This window comes from Sciurus carolinensis, unplaced genomic scaffold, assembly GCF_902686445.1.
Source record: "Sciurus carolinensis unplaced genomic scaffold, mSciCar1.2, whole genome shotgun sequence".
Lineage (NCBI taxonomy): Eukaryota > Metazoa > Chordata > Mammalia > Rodentia > Sciuridae > Sciurus > Sciurus carolinensis.
In genome coordinates this window covers 398,930-421,185 of record NW_025920204.1, presented here as the reverse complement: position 1 = coordinate 421,185, position 22,256 = coordinate 398,930, and the positions used below count along the sequence as shown (strand labels likewise).

Sequence of the window (22,256 nt, the reverse complement as noted above, 5' to 3'; positions counted from 1 at the left end):
ACACAGTCACTGTTGTCTTCCTATGATGGCTCTAACTAACTAATACAGGCTGGGTAGGCCAAGGTTTCTTGGTGGTTTAGAAGACAACCAACTTGAAATTTAAAAGAGAAATCAATTAAACTTCAGAAGGGTAATAAAGCTGAAGAGAGTTACTCTTGGTTATTTCATATAGGGTTTTTCCCCTCTTTGAAGGACAAATGACACAGTGAACATTAAATTTATACTCCAGGTCAATAGTTCTCAACCCATGGAAGTTGTGAAAACCCAGGGAGCATTTGGAAACATCTCAAGGCATTTTTGGTTGTCACACCTGGGGGAGAGTTGATGCCAGTGGTATCTAGGAGTTGACACCGGTGATGTTGTTAACCATCTTGCAAAGCACAGACCATCCCCTATAACAAAGAATTAGTCAGCCTAGGATTCCAATAGTGTTGAGGTTTCAAACCCCTGATCTAAGTGGATAAGAATGATTCCTACCACAAGATCAGGTTCTGATAAGTCCACAGATTAGATAGGTCAAATATATGTAGATAAGGAGTCATAAAGACAAACTCAGACACTCACATGACAGATTCATATTCATCACAATGCCAGTCTCAGCCAGGTTACTCCTCTAAAAGAGAAATATAATGAAAAGACTTTAAAGTCAAATAAAATTCATTCAACCTCTATTACATTATAGCTCCATGGCCTGTTTGACATCTGTGAGCTTCAGAAAATTAAATGGAAACCCTGAAGTTACTATGTGGCTAAAATAAGATATCACATGTAAAATGTTATGATTTAGATATGAAGTGTCCCCCAAAAGTTCACAAGTGAGACCTTGCAGGAAGGTTCAGAGGAGAAATGATTGGGTCATGAGAATTTTAACCTGATCAGTAAATTAATTCCAGATGGTCTTAATTGAAGTGGTAGAGTGTGGCTGGAAGAGGTGGGAATTGGTGTGTGGCTGTACCTGGAGAGTGGAGTCTCTCTCTCTGCTTCCTGATGATGTAAGCTGCTTCCCTCTGCTACTAGAATCAAATCCTACTGTAAACCTGATACAGGAGTACCATTATCCACATGGAAAAAGCCTCAATTTGCTGCCAAATCAACATACCTAGTTTACAAGGCACAAGATGAGCATGACCTAACTTGTAAGATATAGATAGATTACAGATGTGTATCCTGTTATCCTAAAATGGATAATTCTTCATCCTTGAACTATTTTCTAAGAATAATTTCCTAAGTAGCACAACCAATAAAAGATTTTATTGCCCTTAACACATAACATAAAATTATTTTCCTCAAGGTCTATACCTATAGGCATTCTAGATAACAGTATATATCTTTTAACTTGTGTATCTTTAGATTTCCCCATGTTTCTTTATTTGGTACTTTCTCCTAAATGCTCTTTCTCCTGTAATCTTTAAATGAGTACTTTATGCAGTATACTTTAATTCATGGTTGATCATATATTAAGAGAACAATTTCTCCATTCTAATTGTCTTTTTAATTTTCTACCATTTAAATTTAAATTTTAGTCCAATATAACTTTTCATTTTAAATACAAACAAACCTTTCAAAAGTCATTAAATAATTATTCCTGAAAGACAATATATTCTGAGATATGCAATAATTATACTAAGCTTAGGTATTTCTTCATAATTCTCAAAATAAAACAAAGAAAATCAAATGAGATAGTAACATAAAATATTTGTGCGTTCTACCATTTCATATAGGACAAAAATGAAACAAGAACAATTAATGGAGGAATGAAAATAAAGACCCTAAAAGACTTGTTTAACAATAACTGTCATGTCCTACTCTGATTGTTAGGGGGAAAATTTTGTATGAGAAAACTTCAAACAATGCAGACAACTCACTCTATGTTAGAAAAGCAGTACAACCAAGCAGGTTTTAAATGTAATTGCTTCCCAGTCCCTTATAACAGTTTTACTATCTTGATATAATTAAAAATGAGCTTGTATTCCCAGAGTTCTCAGTATTCCACATTCCAAAGATTTCTTTGATAGCTGCATGATTATAAATAATGAAAACACCTCATTGGATGAAGATCAAACACCTGTGGTTGAAGTTCTCCAAGTTCAATTGCTTTCATTCCTACAGCCCAGATGTCAAAAAGTTGGTTGTAGCCACCATCCTTCTCTATTGCCACAACTTCTGAAGCCATCCTAGAAGGAATAAGTGAATCTAATATTTTCATTTTTTGAAAAAATACTGCTTCTTATAACCATTAGATTTTGAGAGAAAAGAAGCTGAGAGGTCTTTACTAGGAAAGAAGAAACTTCACCAGAAAAGACTTAAATCTTTCTGTCTCTTTTTCTTACATATATATATATATGTAAGAATATATATATTATTTTAAAATTCCTGTTTTAAAAATCTTGAATACTGTTGATCTGAGAAAATCCTTGCTGTATAATTTAGTTTGTGTTAAGTGAATCTTGTTATATAACACAGGAAAATGGAAAAGAATACCTAAAATCCTGTGACGATCACAGAAAACTTCCCGAAGGAGATAAGACTGAAAACATGAATCAGCAGGGAGTCATGGTGAGTGAGGAGTCTGAGCATTTCAGGATGCAAATGCAGGTAGACATGGAAAGTGCATGGATCACCTGGAGAGCTGCTGAGGCAGGGCAACACAATATGTGTGATCCACAGATGAGATGGGTCTCACGCTGTTAGTTATTTTTCAGCAACAAGTACAGAAACAGAGTAAGCATTCTCCCTTGTGCAAATGATCAATTTTTAGCAATTAATTTCATTTTATTTTATAAAAGTATGCCTGTGATAGGAAATTGAAAAATATTATCCTTTGTAAGAGAGGATTTAGAGGGTCTAGACAGTGTGGGAAAAATGAGCCTCAGAAGTATGGGCTAGATTATGAATAACATATTGGTTACAAAAGGATATTCATTTAGATTTTCTGAACCTCCTTGAAAGCCATAATTATGGCAGGAAAATTAATCTAGAACTCACAACAACATGAAGAACTGTGTGAGAGAAGGTAAAACCAGTAGGACAGGTGAGTTAGAGAAAAATTCCAAATATACAAAGGAAAAAAGGAAAAGGACATTTTGAAGACTCTGATAGAGAGAATTAAATAAAAGCAACAGTCTGAAGATATTGAGTTGAGTATAAAATGCTGGTAGGATACTTAATGAGATCTATATTTAAGAAACTGCTAAGTGGAGAGAAGACTGAAGGTCAACTGAGTAGCTGGGCTGGAGTTACATACTTGGGAGTAAGAGGTATATGAAGTCATCTGACATACAGTACAGATGATACTGCCTAGAAGAAATAGTCATTTTATTTTGATATTTACTGTTTCAGAATTGATTTATATTTATACTGATTATACACAAGTTGCTTTAAAAATATTTTAATAACTTTATTTTGTTTATTTTTATTATTTTTAATGTGGTGCTGAGGATCAAACCCAGTGTCTCACAGTGTGCTAGGCAAACAATTTATCATTGAGCCACAACCCCAGCCCCACAAGTTGCTTTTATATGCATTTAAGTTACAAAAAGTTCTACTAACAAACTGCCTTTCAACTTAAGTGTGGTTAATGATGCTTAAGATATATACTAAAAATGCTGACCTGTAAATATATATATGTAAATATATATATATGAGTTCTACATATGTAAGAATGGATCCAGAACTGAAGAGAAGAAAATGATTACTATGGAGTCTGATGATAAAAGTCAAGTTTCATAGCCAAAAGAGGTGGAACTGGAGTCCAGAAAAAACAAATCAATTTCATTTCCTCTGCCCACTAGAATCATTTAGTGGTGGCTAACAGGGAAGCCAAGTTAACATTGTTGTGTTCCCTGGCTCAGTGGGAAATGCAGTTGTTGACCCATGAGTCTGCCATAGGTGATGAAAATCACCCTTTGCAGTGGGGAGAACTTAAGATTAAAAACAGGAGAAGGTGTTCCTGAAGAGATAACAAATAAAACTAAAGTAACAGTATTTCACATAGTACTATCAGGATAAAAAAATAGAAAATTTTGACTGGATAAGAGTGTTTACAACAGAGGATAGTCATAAAAAGAGGCTGAGGAGGGGAATGGGAATTGCACTGAAAGGAATTCTATAGATAACCTAATTTACCTGTGCTTTCACATAACATTGATTGGTGTCTTCCTGTTGTTAAAAGCAGCACATGTTAATTGAATAGAATTTGCAATACATAAAAAACAAGTGAAGCACAATCTCAAGCAAAAAGAGTCACTCTTTCACACATTCTCTTTCATACTTCTTACTTAGACATGTATTTTATAAAACACTATTTTTAAATTACCTTGCATATACTAATTTTAATCTTGACTTTTTTTTTTCTTTTTTGGTACCCAGGAATGAACTCAGGGACACTTTACCACTGAGTCATATCCCAGCCCTATTTTTTGTATTTTATTTAGAGACAGGGTCTCACTGAATTGCTTAGCACCTTGATTTTGCTGAGGCTGGATTTGAATTTACAATCCTCCTGTCTCAATCTCCCAAACTTCTGGGATTTCAGGTGTGCACCACTGTGCCTGGCTTAACCTTGACATTTTGATTAGTAATCTGCCATAAACTTAATCCACTGACTATTCATCTTTTACAACATAATTTTTATTATTCAGCATATTTTTCCTTTGAATTAAAATGTATACATGATTCCTTTAACATATTCCAAGAGGTGGCTCAGTTGTAAAGAACCCCTGGGTTCAATTCTCAATACCAAATATTAAAACATTTTAAAAAATCAAAAAAGTTGCTTATGGCTTACAAAAAACATCACAGCTAAATTACTCTTCAAAATTATATTGCTCTCAACTTATTTAATTTTTTCCAGAGAAGCAACAGTTTATTCTGGGCTATGTACATGCACTTTGCATAAAATATATAGTTCACAGATGGGTTTGCTGCATCATTCACAATTGAGCTTGTAATGATACTGGCTTATTTATTTATTATTAAAGCTTTAAGGTTATACACAGTAGTTGGGTTTATCCTGACAAACTCATACATACATGAAAATTGATTTAAGTTTCTTCAAAAATTTTCTAACAATCTTCATTTTCATTGTGATATGCTTAGTGATAGAGGGGATTATTTGTGATTCCATATGCTTTATAATTTGATAAAAAAAGAATATTGATGTTTATTTCATTTGCATTTTTGTTCAAGGGAAACAGTTTTCATATTTTATGACTTCACATATGTGTTATGTTAATAACTCTGCCTCTAATGAAACATTATATTGACTTATAAGAACTTATATATTAAAGATATTAAACCTCATTTAGTATATTTTAGCCAGTATTTCCTATTTTTTTACTTAAATTTTCAGGTGTCCAACATGCATTTTTAAAATTTTCATGTAAAATTGATCAATCATTCCCTTAAAAGTTTCATGCCAAGAAAGCTTCAACTCCAAAGTACATAGTTACTGATGGCTCTTTCAGCATTAGTTATGAAGTATGGAACTAATTTACTTTTTGAATAGTACACTATCTAAATTATTTATCTGTATATTATGGTGTCCAATCTTTTACATGCATAGTCAAATTCTGTAACAATAGATAAATTACTTTACATATTAAGGGTTATTATTATGTCTCCTATTGCATTTAAATCATCTGTTAATAACTAAAATAGCATTTTAGAAAGATTATTTTGCCAGTATCTGGAATTACTAAGTATGGAGGCTAATCACTAAGCATGAAGAGACAAAAATGTACCAATCACATCAATTTCTTACCAGTAAGATGTGCCAACAAAAGATTATTGCTTTGCTATAGTAGCTGATATATTTGTTGCAACCCCAAAATGAACTAGTGAGAAAAAGAATGGAATAGAAAATTTTAATTCTTTTCAGAGCAAGTAACAATTCTAAGTTTCACAGTTCCAATAATACTTTAGGCATTACATTAAAAATTCAGATGTTTATATCAGGTAATTGTACATAAATTGAATACCTTAATCTTTCTTAGTTTATAATAAAATCATTAAAATAATTTAATAGAATTTTACTACAATGAAAATGTACTTTATTAAAAACAAATTCAATAAAAGTACTTTTATTACAAGCTTACTGAAGTTAATTTGGGGAACAAAAAAAGGACTCGAACACATGGGCAAAACACATTCTTGAATTTCTTTTATCCTAACTTAACAGGGATAGTATCGTACTATTTTTAGAAATGTAGTTTTTCTTGATATATAACTTTTTATTGTTTGTTGTTAAAAATGGTTATAAAAAACTAAATAGAGTTCATTTTTGTCATTTAAAATATCAGGGAATTTTACCCTCACATATTAAAAATATTAATTATTGAAATATATTCCATAAGTAATAAACTGTGGTTTAACAGTTGTTCTATTTCTAGAACTATGTATTTTTTTCTAGCATAAGTAAATACCTCTAAGAATATGACTTTTTCATCTTTAGGATTAATTTGTACAAACTGAGTCTCAGGACTAAAAACTACTGTGCCAAAGTATAAACATTTTGATTTAATATGAAAATTAAAAATAAATAATGTCAATTCTCATCTAAAATTTTATTAATTTTTGGAAAAAATTTTGAAATTTAAAACATACCCAATTTTATAATCACCATGAAATGTCAATAAAATATTTGCACTCCCCAAAAATAGATATTCTAACAAATTAGCATCAGAAATTTCTTCCAGTACAATTAGCAATTTAAACATATAAAATGAACTTACTTTCATATTTCTATGCATTTTGACTTTAGTGTGCAAATAGGCAAGACCCTGAGATTTAAAAAATAAAATGTATCTGTCATGAGCACTACTAAAGTCGAATGACTTGCCTCTTTCCCTCCTCCAGCATCTGCTGGGAACAGAGTCCGCTCATGCACCCTGAGTTTGCCCTGGGCACTTGCGCCTGGAGGAACTGCCATGCACATGAGCAGAGTTTAGGACAAGAGCTGAAGTGAGGCAGGGTTGTGGCGTGTCTGAGCGGTGGTGACCGGTGGTAATGGCGTCCTCCAGAGGTCTCCTGGTTTCCCTGACAGTGTTAGTGCTGTTGCTTCTGGGACTTCTGTAGCTTCATGGGCAGCAGAGCAATGTGCGTGTCATCACGGAGGAGAACTGGAGGGAATTGGAAGGAGAACGAATGATAGAATTGTGAGTGTGGGGTGTTTGTCCCTCAATGCCATCCAGGTCCCCTAGGAACCTGCTTATCCTACCTCATCCCCTCTTCCTCAAGCAGGCCCCAACTTCCCCAGACTCGCCTCCCAGTCCCTGAGCAGGCGCCCCAACTCCTCTGGGTCCCCAGCTCCTTTTATTCTACACTGTGTTCCAATGTTTCTTTTCCAGTGATGTGGTGTGCTTCATCAAATTCTATCTTAACTTTTCTTCAGGACTTTGAGACTGGGATTTGGGAGTCATGAGTGGGGGAGGAGTCTGACTATTTCCCATCCTTTATAGATGAACATCCAGACTTATTTTCACTAAGTTTTACAGAAGAGAATATTGAGCACAATCTCTAGCTCTTTGCTTATTCTTAAGGAATTTCCATTTGTGGTGTTGGAATTTGGGACTTTTTGTTGCATTTGCTAAGTTGAAATACGGTTATTTAAAAATATTCATGCACCCCTCCTTACATTCTCTTCTCCCGTCTCATTTTTTTTTTTGTGTGTGTTGCTGGCGATTGAACCCAGGGCCTTGTGCTTGCAAGGCAAGCACTCTACCAACTGAGCTATCTCCCGAGCCCTCCTGTCGCATTTTTCCATTGTGTATTCGCAATGTAGAGTATCCTTGAGTTGTGACTCCTCGGCCTTTGTAAGTGATAGTGCATTAAAAAATTATTATTTTAATTATTACAAACTCTTAAGAGTATTAGGTTTCAGTAGTTCGAACAAAACCCTGTGTCTTGTGTGGTAGTTCTAACTTAAAGTGCTTTCTGCTACCATAGGAAATAAATGCCTTTGTTTTAGATGCTAAATATTTGGTGGTGGTAGTATGACTGAAAAGAGTGGTGTAACAGATATTAACCAGTACAACCATTACTGAATATTGTCTGTATACTGCACAATACAATAACCTTTAATTGCATTATCATATTTAATTCCCTAATGATAGTTACTATTATCCCATTATATAGATGAGAGACAGATGTTTAATTTATTCTGGCCAGATATTGGTATATTGGCTTTCTTTGGGCCTCCAGAATAACGATGCAATAATTGTAACAACACCTGCTTCTTTAACAAGACTCAGGTATTTTCCTGGATCATGTATAAAGTAAGTTGGCAATTAAGGAAGCAAGTGGTGTGGACATCCCAAAGGAAGAACCCAGAAGACAGTCAGTAAATTTTGAATCATAAAACATAATAACAAAAATAAAATAGGGGAAAATATTTAGTATGCACATAATCTGTTGTTGAAACCGTGGAGGAGGGGAAGTATAACCAGTGGCAGTATTTGTATTTTTTTTTTCATCAGTAGCTTGTTTTAGATTTGGGTCTGTAAAATATTTAATGTTAAAAACAATATGTTAAGTAGTAGAGCTTATGAATTTATATGCAAAATACTGTCAAATATTACTTTAAGATATTTTCAAATTCATTTGGTCAAACAGTAAATATAGCATCAGAAGAGGTATTAAGGAGAAAACAACAAACAAAATACACTGACAATTAGTTAAATCCAAATTAGAGCATCTATCAGAAATTACAGAAGTGTTTTCCTTCTTTGTCCATGGCTAAAGATTTAAGGTTCAACAAGTCTTTAAAAAACACAAGATACAATACATTTGAAAAAAGAAAGCATTGCTGGACAGGGTGGCAAACACCCGTAATCCCAGCCACTCAGGAGGCTGAAGCAATCCCTATCCCTGATACAAAAGAAGAAGAAGAAGAAGAAGAAGAAGAAGAAGAAGAAGAAGAAGAAGAAACAAATTAAAGAAAAAGAAATGAGTGTTCTTAACAGTTTACTTTTAATTACAAGTGAATTATTTTCAGTTAATCTATTCCTGATCAGAAGTTGTTATAGAGATATTTTCATTGTGATGTAACTTATTATTGAGTTTGAGTTTTATGTATCATACTAGTTTGCTTTATTCTGCAGTCCTGCTTTTGAAATTTTCCCTAAAACAAGTCAAGAAAATATGAATAAATAAATTGTATTTTTGTTTTTTAACATGTATAGACTTCATTTGTTCTGGTTCTATAAGCTGAGGGAAATTACAATCTACAGTAAAGTAGAGAAGCAAAATTCTAGAGAAAAATTAGCACCTGGATGCTTATGAATGCCATTAAAATGCTATTATTGTTGGTCATAGAATATGTAAACCGAGGGTCTTGGAAATTAACTGGCCAAGAGTTTAATTTAGTCTGCTTTAGTATTTGTGTGGGGGTTAGGTTTTGAAATATTTGTATATAAAAATGCAGGTCTCTAGCTTCTTTTAATATTAATAGCCTTCCCTCCTGGACTTGCCATTCCTGTGGCAATTCTGCTGCATAGTAGTAGTAGCTGCCTTAAGTTGTAACTTGTATTTCCTCATTCTCCATAGCCCAGGGTACTTTCTATTTTTCCAACCCCTTGCAATTGACTCTGCAGTACAAAATTGTTAAAATGGTAAACTTCAAAAAATGTCTTGAGCTTTCTGATGACCACATGGTAATAGAAAAATCCAAGAGTTACTAAAGAGCTTTTTTTTATAAGGCCCTTGTGTCTTTAAAAATTTACCCTAAAGTTTGCTTTATTATGAATGGTTATGATCCTTAATTTATACTTCTTAATATCCAGATTTTTAGACCCATAGATGTGTTTTCATGTGCATAAAATTAACCACTTTATTTTTAGTTTTTAGTGTAAATATTCTAAATGAATTATATGTTTAAAATATTCTTGGGTTGGGGTTGTAGGTCAGTGCTAGAGTGCTTGCCTAGCATGTGTGAGGCACTCAGTTCAATCCTCAGCACCACATAACAATAAATACAGATGTAGTGTGTCCCTCTACAACTAAAATATTTACAAAAATAGTGTTCACAATTTTGTTTTATCCCAAGATTAGTAATCATGAGAGCACTTAGCTTTTTGTTCATAAACTATTATTGTTATGCATTGTTTGTACTGCTTGATAAAATCTTCAACCCAAATGGGAAAGTTTTGCTGAATGGGGAGAAGATCTTGAGGTTAATGTTGCAAAAGTAGATATTGCAGAGCAGACAGGTGCTGTAATTCTGAACGATTTTGTTTCTTTGCCAATTATATTGAAATTTATCTTATTGTTAAACATCTTAAGCTCTTAACCTTTCATTACGTTTTGAAAACATTGTGTTTTGCATCTAGTTAAATTAGTTCAAAATCAGTTAAACTCACTTGACTTATCATCTCTGTCATGGGGATTCAGCATGCAATGACTGCAAAAAGCAGATTCCCTAGTTGTGTATAGAGCTCATTGTTTGTGTCATTAGTGCTTGACACATAGTTAATAAAAAATGTAAACTCTAATTGTTATTACCTGTCTTAAGAAAGATTCATAGTCTTTCCCATGTTTAGCAATAATATAAACTGCCTTTTTTCTTGTATGTCAGTTATGATTTGATTTGAAACCTAAGACCATATTGCATTTACCCTTGACACATTACTAGTAGTTTTAGTCATACATTAGTTTAATTGACCAAGTGCTTACATATATACAAAAATGTCTTCAATGATCAAAGTTGACAAAATTTTAAATTGAGCTAATATGGAATAATGTGTTTTCTAAAGTTGCTTTAAGTATATAATTTATATTTACATTTTTTCTTACAAATCTCTACTATTTCAGGCATTTTTATATTCTTAATAGCATTTAAATAATTTTGAATCACCTTATACTTAGTGATCATCCCATATAAAACCAGATGCATGTTCTTTATCACTTGAAGGACTGAGTGTATGGTTTACTATAACTGCTATTCCTACTATTTATCAGTAAGTATCCAAAGATTCTCAGTTATGGAGAAGGATGGATCATAGTGTAATTGGAATAGTAGGCCTCTCTCTTGGATCATGTTTGAAGAACTGTGGTAATTTAATCTAGCAATATTTTAGAGAGCTCATTTTGATTTCATAGTACCCTAAGTTCCTTTAGATAGACAGATGATACTTGAAGTAGTCTTTGTCAGAGATTTATAGTTAATTGGAAAGTAATACTCTTGTGAAATGGTGTGATCCTCTTCAATATAGGAAATGGTTGTAAGCCCAGAGTGCTGTTGTATCCTTTGGGAAATAGGATGAAAGGGAGATCTTGCTGTTTGCAGGACCAGTTTCTGGAGAAGACAGTGTTTAAAGGAAATCTTGGAAGTAGAACATTTAAGAGTGCAGGGTAAGCATTCCACTCCATGGACATTCTCATAAATAGGAATGTGGTATTTTCAGAAAGAAACTAAGCCTTGAGGAGAAAGTAGAGGGTGATGCAGTAGTGTTAAGTCAGAAGGAACAGAAATGTGTAGTCTGCAATATCAGGTCTTTTAGTTTGACTTTATTGGTATTCTAATCTGGAGGTAGGGAATCTCAAATCTGTCCACCTGCTGTACCTTGATGTCATCTAGGTGGTAAGCTAAATGTTAAGAGGTATTTCTCCTCATTTAAAATTTCAAAAACAATATGGCAATTCTGTTGAGTTTAGTGATGCGTGCTTGTAATCCCAGTGACTCAGGAGACTAAGACAGGAGAATCACAAGTTTGAGGCCAGCTTCTGCAAAATAGCAAGACACTGTCAGTATAAAAAATGAAAAGGTTAGAGTTGTAGCTAAGTGGTAGAGCACTCCTGGGTTCATTCCCCAATACTGCCAAAAAGAAAAACAACAGCAAAACAAATTGACAGTTCCTTGTGTATTTCTGTATCTTGTTTCCTTTTTCTTTTTTCCACTTTTTGCTTTAGTTCTTTAGACACTCATCCTCCCTTCTTATCTATTTGAGTTTCTTTTCTCTGTATCCCATAGGTGCTTCTTTCCCTCCCTTTTCCCTCATTCCTTTTCCCCACATGTTCCTTAATTGTAATCATTATTCTCAATATCTGGAATTTCCTGCCCTTTCTCTCTTAGTCATGGCATTTACCTTGCTTTTTTCTCTTCATTTTTGCCTGTTGCAATCTTACTTGTCCTTCAAAGAACTACGTCAAATCCATCTTCTCCTTAAAACTATGTTTTTGAATGGGAGCTTCTTTGTAGTCTTTTTCTCTGAGTGGCAAAAGGATCCCCTGACCCTGTGGTTGGTAGTAGGGAACAATGGAACTTCTGCACTTGAAGATGCACAAAACTAGAGAACAGTTAGGACTATTTGACAGAATCCCAAACATAGGGCATGGGGAGGTGGAGGGGGATGGAATGGAGTGTGCAAAATTGACTGTAAATAGAATCACTAAAGTCCCTGGGAGTAAATCACTGCCCCAGATGCTTTCTATGATTTAAAACTGAATGGCAGAGGTGATGTGACTATGATGTAAAGTTCCACAAAAAACAAACAAAAAACTTTTAAACATAGTTTAAAAATAGCTAATAATTTTCATGTTTCAGGCATTATTTTAATAACTTTTCATATGGTAATACTTTTAATATGTTAGTTATATGCAAAACTTAAACATCATTTTCTGAGATTTATCTGCTTACTGCACTTTCATAGTACTTTCATACTTGAAAGAGTGAGAACAAAATCTTAAGTCCTATGATTGTGTTTGAGGCTAAGATATCATCAGTAGTAATTCAACATGCTTCTACATTGCTAAGGCTTTTGAATATTAGGATGAATTAAAATGAGGTGAAGAAATTGTGAAAACAAATACAAAATTTATTTTCCATTGCTATTAATAATTAATTCTGATCTTTAGTTGTGAGGATGATGAATTCAGACACTATCCAGGTCCAAGGACTAAGAAGGACTCCATCAACTTTATAAGTGGAAAAGAGTGGAAGAATATTGAACCTGTTTTATCATGGTTTGGTCCAGGTTCTCTTCCATAAGTATGAGGGATTTTTCTCTTATTTACTTCCCAATTAAATGGAAGAGATAATTATGTTTTTATTTTATATGAATAAATACATGTACACAGTTTGTTTCTTGGACACTTAAGGCATATTTGGATTTATTAGTGTTTGATACTTTTAGTTAGATCTTGTAAATAAAACACATAACCTTGATACTTATTATGCTATGTGAGGTCATTCTGTAGAATTATGCTTAGTGCCTTTTTAGGAATATTTTATATTCTTAGATTTGATCATATGTATCATTAAAAACTAAATATTGCCCCAAAGACTGAAGAGTGTAATGAGCATGTGGTAATTTGAGAGAATCAAACATTACCTACATATATTACCTTTAAACTCCTTGATGTACAGTGATTAATTACGTGTGATTTCTCTGCCCATCTAACTTGTACAGATAATGTGTCTGAACAATATATAATGGTATGATTAATCCCTGAGCTTAAGTTTAGTTAGAAGATAGTTATGTTTATACACCAGTTAGGATTGTGAATGGCAAGCCTATTTTCTGCTACACAGTTGGAGTGCAAGGCCTCAGTGGTCATTCAAGAGACTTTTGGGAATGGTGAGTTTCATGGAGGTTATCATGTTCTCATCTTATTCTAGTCTCCTCACCATACGTGCCCTTGGGAGATGGGGTGTGGATCACCAACTATCAGAGAAAAGTGCTTTGGATTCTGGGAGTAGGAAAAAGATCAGCTCTGAGCAGTAGTTTGTAATTGAAGTGTATCTTTTCCTTTTGTGCCTCCAGATTATTCTTTAGATATCAGAACTTCTCATTGAACCATCATGTCCAGTGCAATGATGGAACCTAGTATTCCTGATATAGTTTAATTAGTGCAGACAATAGTGAAGCCACACAGAAGTTTAAGTTCCTTATTGCTATTCCTACTTGTCTTTTTTGTTGTTGTTGTTGTTGTTGCTATACTGGGGATTGAGCCCAGGAATTCTCTGCCACTAAGCTACATTCACAACAAATATTGTTTTATTTATTTTTTGGGGGTTACTGGTAATTGATCTTGATGGGCACTCAACCACTGAGCCACATCCCCAGGCTTGTTTTGCATTTGATTTGGAGACAGAGTCCCACTGAGTTGCTAGCACCTTGTTTTTGCTACAGCTGGCTTTGCACTCATGATCCTCTTGCCTCAACCTCCAGAGCCATTGGAATTATAGGCATGCACCACCACACCCACTTGATTTTATTTTCATTTTGAGATTGGACCTTGCTGTGTTGCTAAGGCTGGCCTCAAATTTTTGTCCATCCTGTCTTGGCCTCCCAAGTCACTGGGATTATAGGCCAGTACCACTATACCCAGGTTCCCACTTGGCCTGTTAAACAACAAAGGCAACATGATTAAGCTAGTTTTCAATGTTGAACTTAAAATGTAACTGATTTCTGTTAATTTTTTTAAATATTTTAAGTGAATCTTAACTTTTTTGTGGTAGAAAAGGCAGTAGCTTGTAAGTTTCTGTGTAATCCTAAAGGCAGCAGCCTGTACCTTTTTTATTGGGAGACTGTGTAGAGGGATATGGCAAAGGTAAGCTTTGCAGGTTCATCCACCCCATCATTTATCATTGGATTAAGCCATCCTTTTACTTGTGCATAAAAAAGCCCTTGGGAACACCAACTTATACTTCTTGCTAAAGGTGATATTGTTTGAAACACACAAATCCTTCTTTTTGAAGCATGCTTTTTTAAACTGCCCATTTAAACTACCTGCATTTAATTTCATAAAAATAATTATTTTTACTTATGATTTAGTTCTTATGTAGTCATTTATACATCATTGCAAGTTGTCAAATTGTGCTATTATAAATTTTAATTTTTAGCAAAATAAGAAAAGTAATTTTGTTTTGGAGGTGCTGGGGGTAAAATCCAGAGTCTTGTACATTCTGGGCAAGTAATCTGCCACTGTGTTACATCCATAGCAAGAGAGAAGTGATTTTATTTGGAAAGAGTCCTATTAACAAGCATCCCAAATTGTTTCTTCAGGATCCCTTCTATGCTTTTTTTTTTTTTTGGAAGATTTTAAGGATCAGTAAGAATTGCCATTTCCAACTGATTTCATAGAGCTCATAGCCAGTTGGTCAGTAGTTGGTCAGTATTTTGAGGAATCATCAGATGAAAGTCATAAGTGAATATTGAACTATAAGCAGAGGTGCATGCCTGTAATCCCAGCTACTTGGGAGGCTAAGACAGGAATATCACAGATTTGGGACCAGCCTTGGTAATTTAGTGAGACCCTGTCTCAAAAGAAAAAGGGAAAGGGGATATAGCACAGCAGTAGAGTACCTATTACTTAGGGTATGCAAGACTCTGCCTTTAATCCTGAGTACCAAAGGGCAGAAGGAAAAGAAAAAGTGACCATTGAAAACTGTAAAAAGAAAGAAAGAGTACCAAGTAATTTTACTTATGAGATGATCAGGTGATGACAACCTTTCAGAAACTTAGATTTTATGAGCAAACCTTATTACAGTCATGAAATGAGTGAGTAATAACTTTCCTTAATAGTAGCAATAATATCCATTGTTGGGGGAAATTATGGACTAGAAAACAGAAAATATAGACAAAGCTGTGTATCTTACTCAGTTTTAAAATCATCTCCTTTTATTTTAGGATGAGTAGTATATCAGCACACTTTCAGCTGTCTGTGAACATCAGGTTATGAATTAAAAGTTTTCTATCTTTATTATTTTTTAAGGAAACCATTTTCATTTCTTTCCTTTTGATTTCAGACTTGCTACAACTATTATATTCAAAACCTTGGATTACTCCTTTGGGGATCATACATATTTTTGCTTTAGCAACTCTGCTTTCAGGATTATCATTAGGACTTGTGAGTACTTAGTTTTTAGAGCACTAAAATATTTTTAAAAATAAATTGCATTAGTTGTATTATATGTAATGATTCTGCTTATTTTTACAGTGTATGATATTTGTAGCAAATTGCCTTTGTCCTTCAAAAAGGCACAACTGCAGCCATACCTTTTAAGTAAGTATAATTTACAATGTTTTTGTTTCTGGAGATTTATTTGTTGTTTGTTGTGTGAATCTGAGGCCTATCACATGCTAATAAACAAACTTTTTACCACTGAGCTACATCCCCAAACCTGAAGTGTTTATATTTTTATTCACCTGTAATTTTCTTCATTTCTGTAAACACAGTTACACACTTAGTAGGTTCCTCTTCTGCTTTGGTACCTAAGTTTGAATTGGTGACCTCTATCAGTTGTATAAATGAATGGGGAGATGTGTACATCATGTAAAAATGGTAGTCCAGTGAATTTTGGAAAATTGTTATTTTCTTGACTCAGAGAATTTCAACATTGCATTTAGCTTGTAGCTATTTAATAACATTGATCTGATGTCACTGTGTTTGCATACTTCATGTTATTCATGGATCTGCTTCAGTATACCTGAGTCAAAATTTTAATTTTTTGGTAAACATACTCTACTCTTAAAGTCATTCACTATGTTAGTGGCTGTACTTGAAGTTTATTTTTTGTTCCAGCCAATTTTCATTTTTTGGTAGAATATTGGGAAAATGTATTTCCTGTACCTGATCTGGATTGGTATTGGCCTGTACTGAACTGTAAAATGAATTTATATAATTCAAAGTATTTATTTCTGCTGCCTGTTGTAATACAGGTACTTCCCAATGTTTTATTTTTGATCTTGGAAAATTGTGCTGGTGGTAGAAGCCCTCATACTTTCAGTTAGTAAGGAACTTGGACTTTTCTTTTATCTATTGGATTTTCAGAAACTTTATGGTTAACTGCTTAGGTGAAATGGTTTCCATTTTTTAGTTGAGGAAGCTAAGGTTGAGAGAGATGAGGAATTTCCCCAAAGTTACACAGAAAATGCAGAGCAGAGTGTAAACCTAAATCAAACACATGACAATCATGATATTTTCTATATTTTGCTGCGTTTCTTAAGATTTATTGAAATCAAAACTCCTGAAATGAAATCAGTGAATATTTCATTTACAGTGTACCTATCCTTCCCAGATAGTTGTGTTGAGAGTAAAAGGGGCAGTTATGAGGTAAGTAATAATTCTGTCCTCAAGGGACTACTGCCCTGCAGGAAAAACAGTAAACACAGATAATTTAAAAGATAAATTTATTATCAGGTGTAAGGTTTTTGCAGAGATATGAAAATAACTCATTCACAAACTCAAGTTGTAAATAAAAAATAACATTTGATTTAGCAAATACAAAAGATAACTATATAGAAATATTTTTTATTATTAATTTCATTGATTACCATTCTGTACTTTTCCTCTAAGTTCTGTAACTGTCAGAAAATTTGTAGATCAATAGGGTGCAACTGACCATAGATCCCATAAATAACCAGTCATGCTGAATCACACTATATAGATTGAAACATTTTGGGGGCAATTTCCAGAATCTCCATTAAAGTCATCTGCTGAGAAGGTACTCTGGGAGTGTGCATAGATTAATTTCTGTATCTAGTAACATAGATATTGGAGTCAGAAATGTCTTCCAATTGGAGCAAACTTGAAGGTATATTGTATTTGCCAGGAGAACTGTTGCAGCAGATTGCTGGTCCCTGCCCTGGGTTTTGGAATCAGGTTCTGTGATGAGGCTGGGAATTTGCATTTATGAAAAATTGAAGGTGAAGTTAATGCTGCTAGTCTGAAGACTGCTCTCTGAAAAATGTTAGTTAGATGTAAAGGGGGCAGTTTTGATTCATCGATAACTCCCAGAAAAGACGCTCCACAGATACAGGTCTCACATGAGGAACTTTATTCTAAGCGGACAAAACGTGTCCGCTTGGGGGAAAGGGGAAAGGGAAGAGACAAGAAGATGGTGCAGGGTTCCTTTTATTGGAATTTCGTGGGCTGGGAGGAACCAATCACGGAGGAGAATTATTACAGACTGACTGATGGACCAATGACATATTGTAATGTAATGTAGGGGGGCAGGAAGGTTACGGCGACGTAAGCCAGAAATTCCTGTAATGGGAAAGGCGGGCTTAACGGCAGATTGACAGGTGGGTTGGGAGGCTGGGTTAATGGGAAAGGAAGGTTGCTTTATACCTAACATTTCTCCATTTCCTTTTTAAAAAAAATTTTTTTTTTGGCACCAGATGTTAGTTAGATGTAAGGGGGGCAGTTTTGGTTCATCGATAACTCCCAGAAAAGATGCTCCACAGATACAGGTCTCACATGAGGAACTTTTATTCTAAGCGGACAAAACGTGTTCACTTGGGGGAAAGGGGAAAGGGAAAAAAGATGGCACAGGGTTCCTTGTATTGGAATTTCATGGGCTGGGAGGAACCAATCACGGAGGAGAATTATTACAAACTGACTGATGGACCAATGACATATTGGAACATAATGTGGGGGGACAGGAAGGTTACGGCGATGTAAGCTGGAAATTCCTGTAACGGGAGAGAAAGGTTGCTTTATACCTAACAAAAACACTGTCTTGGATAAAATGGTTACCCATAGAAAGCTGTATAGGTCTGTGCCCATGAAAGAATTAGGTGTTGACATGTAAATGCTTTAAAAATAGTGACTCTGGTAGGTTTCCCTCTATGGAACAAACTGTTGGATTTATCTATTGTATAAATAAAAGGATGTAAGTTCTCAAAAGAGGGGGTTGGAACAGTGAATATGTATAATTTTAGAAATTTTCTGAAATGAACAAAAAGAAATGGCAGGGATGATACTGTACATCTTTTAGCAAGTTACAAGAAAATTAATTTTCTTGGAAATTTTTAAAAATGACAGCTAATTCTTGTGAGACTACTTAAGGTTTTCTCTTCTCTACTGATGTCCATAGTAAAAAGTTACTAGAAAAGACTATACCTTGTAATAACTTGAGTTGGAGAGATTGAAAAGCATAAAATAAGAGTTTTTCTAAATGTATTTCTAAAAGATAGGTCTGTAAATCATTACTCTAATGATGCATAATAAGTTCTTAGTATTCACTCTGTATATGCTTTGTCAATTTGTCTTCCTTTAGCGACATAATTGATAGATAACTAATCTAAACTTTAATGTTATGATACCCCTTCTGGAGCATGCCACACGTTTTGAGTTGTTTTCCCTTATAAGTGTATGAGTTGTTTAGAAAAAAAAAAACTCATTCTACCTTTTGATCATATAGCAAGAAGTCTGAGGACAGAACTGTGGAGATCCTTAGGACCCAGAGGATGTTATTAAGATACTGTGTTTCTTTTTTTTTTCATAACAATGGTGAATTTTATTAACAAAGTACATATTAGTAGCCTTTTTTTATTGTAAACAAATGGGATACATGTTGTTTGTCTGTACATGGCGTAACGGCATACCATTTGTGTAATCATAAATTTACATAGGGTAATGTTGTTTGATTCATTCTGCCATTTTTCCCTTCCCCCCACCCCTCCCACCCCTCCCCTCCATCTATACAGTTCTTCCTTTCTCCATTCCTGCCCCCCTCCCTAAACCCAACTCCAACCCCAACACTAACCCTTCCCACCCACATTATGTGTCATCATCCACTTATTAGTGATATCATTCTTCCTTTGGTTTTTTGAGATTGGCTTATCTCACTTAGCATGATATTCTCCAGTTTCATCCATTTGCCTGCAAATGCCATAATTTTATCGTTCTTTATGGATGAGTAATATTCCATTGTATATATATACCACATTTTCTTTATCCATTCATCAATTGAAGGACATCTAGGTTGGTTCCACAATCTGGTTATTGTGAACTGAGCAGTTATGAACATTGATGTGGCTGTATCTCTGTAATATGCTGATTTTAAGTCCTTTGGGTATAGGCCAAGGAGTGGGATAGCTGGGTCAAATGGTGGTTCCATTCCGAGTTTTCTAAGGAATCTCCACACAGCTTTCCAGAGTGGCTGCACTAATTTGCAGCCCCACCAGCAATGTAAGAGTGTACCTTTCTCCCCACGTCCTTGCCAACACCTGTTGTTGCTTGTATTCTTGATAATCGCCATTCTAATTGGGGTGAGATGGAATCTTAGGGTGGTTTTGATTTGCATTTCTCTTATTACTAGAGATGTTGAACACTTTTCCATATGTTTGTTGATTGCTTGTATATCTTCTTCTGTGAAGTGTCTATTCATTTCCTTAGCCCATTTGTCAATTGGATTATTTACATTCTTGGTGTAGAGTTTTTTGAGTTCTTTATAGATTCTGGAGATTAGCGCTCTATCTGAAGTATGATTGGCAAAGATTTTCTCCCACTCTGTAGGCTCTTTCTTCACATTGCTGATAGTTTCCTTTGCTGAGAGAAAGCTTTTTAGTTTGAATCTATCCCAGTTATTAATTCTTGCTTTTATTTCTTGTGCTATGGGAGTCCTGTTGAGGGAGTCTGGTCCTAAGCTGACATGTTGAAGCTCTGGACCTACTTTTTCTTCTATAAGATGCAAGGTCTCTGGTCTGATTCTGAGATCCTTAATCCATTTTGAGTTTAGTTTCATGCATGGTGAGAGATATGGGTTTAGTTTCATTCTGTTGCATATGGATTTCCAATTCTCCCAGCACCATTTATTGAAGAGGCTATCTTTTCTCCATTGCATATTTTTGGCCCCTTTGTCTAGTATGAGAAAATTGTATTTATTTGGGTTTGTGTCCATGTCCTCTATTCTGTACCATTGATCCACCTTTCTATTTTGGTACCAATACCATGCCATTTTTGTTACTATTGCTTTGTAGTAGAGTTGAAGATCTGGTATTGCAATACCCCCTGCTTCACTCTTTCTGCCAAGGATTGCTTTAGCTATTCTGGGTTTTTTATTCTTCCAGATGAATTTCATAATTGCTTGCTCTATTTCTGTAAGGTACATCATTGTGTTTCTTAATACATCATTTATCCTTACCTTGTTGCAGTCTCAGCTCTGAGTGACTCTTTGTTCTCAAGATAATCAAAGAAAGCCATCAATCACAGGGAGAAAGAAGGAAATGCACTTTCTTCTTATACTCCCCTAATTTTGTGAGAAGTCCCAGTGCATTCCATTTGTAAAGGGTTCACTTCAAAGATTTACTTTAAACCATGGTTTCCCAAGCTTGACTTTATTGACCACTTTGAGCAGATGATTTTTAATTGTATGAACTACCTTTTGTATATTGTTGGATGCTCAAGGTATCTCAGTAGTTACTAATAGCAATGTCCAGCTCCCCCCCACAAGATGTAACAGCCAAAGATAGCACCAAACATTGCACAGTGTTTCTTGGGGGACAGTATCATTCTTGGTGGAAAACCACTGTTGTAAACTGTAATATTCCTGGAACCATTGGAATGTGTCATGCGTAGGTTCTTTTGATCCAGTATAGCGAGGGATGCCATGCAGACCAAACATTAAGTTGTCTATGACTGGAAAATTCTTCTCATATTTTGCCCTACTTATTAGTGCTCCCCCCAGTTCTGAGTTGCCTAGGATTCTCAACAGTCTAGAATTAGTGAGCATAGTAAAACTCATGGGCCCAATTTCCTTTCAGTAACATGGTATGCTCTGAGATTAAGTTAATTAGCAATTGGCCCTGTAACAAATATAATGTGTGTATGTGCACATGCTTAAATATTCATTGAACTGTAAACTTAATGTTTTATTTTATGTAAATTTTATTGTTAGTAATTTACCTTAATAAGATGGTGAAGGGAAAGCACATTTATGAGACTAGAAAAAAATTAACAAGAAGATGATTTTTAACTGTACACATTGTGATTTCTTTTTTCCTGGGAACTGAAACAGGATAGCATTAAAGTTTTAGTATACTTTTAGAACAAAATATTAATAGGAAATTTATGTAACATTTGCTTAATGCAGTATAGTGTCTTAAATTTTCCACATTCACAGCATTAATGCTTATTGATTAATTACAGTTCAGTTTATAGATAGGTAGGTAATCAGAATGAGTTTGGCAAGTAAAATGGATCTTTCTTCCAGTTTTTATAATCTTCACTGTTTTCTTAATAATTTATTCCTTTTGGACATCCAAACAAATGTTAAGGCAGTCACAGACATATAAATCATTGTATTTTGATTTGATTCTGAAACAAATCTGCAACATATTTCTGGTCCTTGTCTTTAAGAAAAATCATTACCAGAATTTTATCAACCTTAGAAAAAAGTGGAGGAGGAACAAGAGGCAGGTGAAAAAGATGTTTCAGAAGAGGAAGCTGAAAATAAAGATGGAGCAAAGACTTCACAGAATGCCATGAGACATCGCTCTGTGGGTCCATGGTTGTTCATTGATAAATCCTAG

General features: G+C 34.5%; 1 pseudogene; it reads left to right on the top strand.

Moving 5' to 3' along the window:
- The first annotated feature begins 7,005 nt into the window (after positions 1–7,005).
- On the top strand, positions 7,006–22,256 carry LOC124975007 (thioredoxin-related transmembrane protein 1-like; annotated as a pseudogene).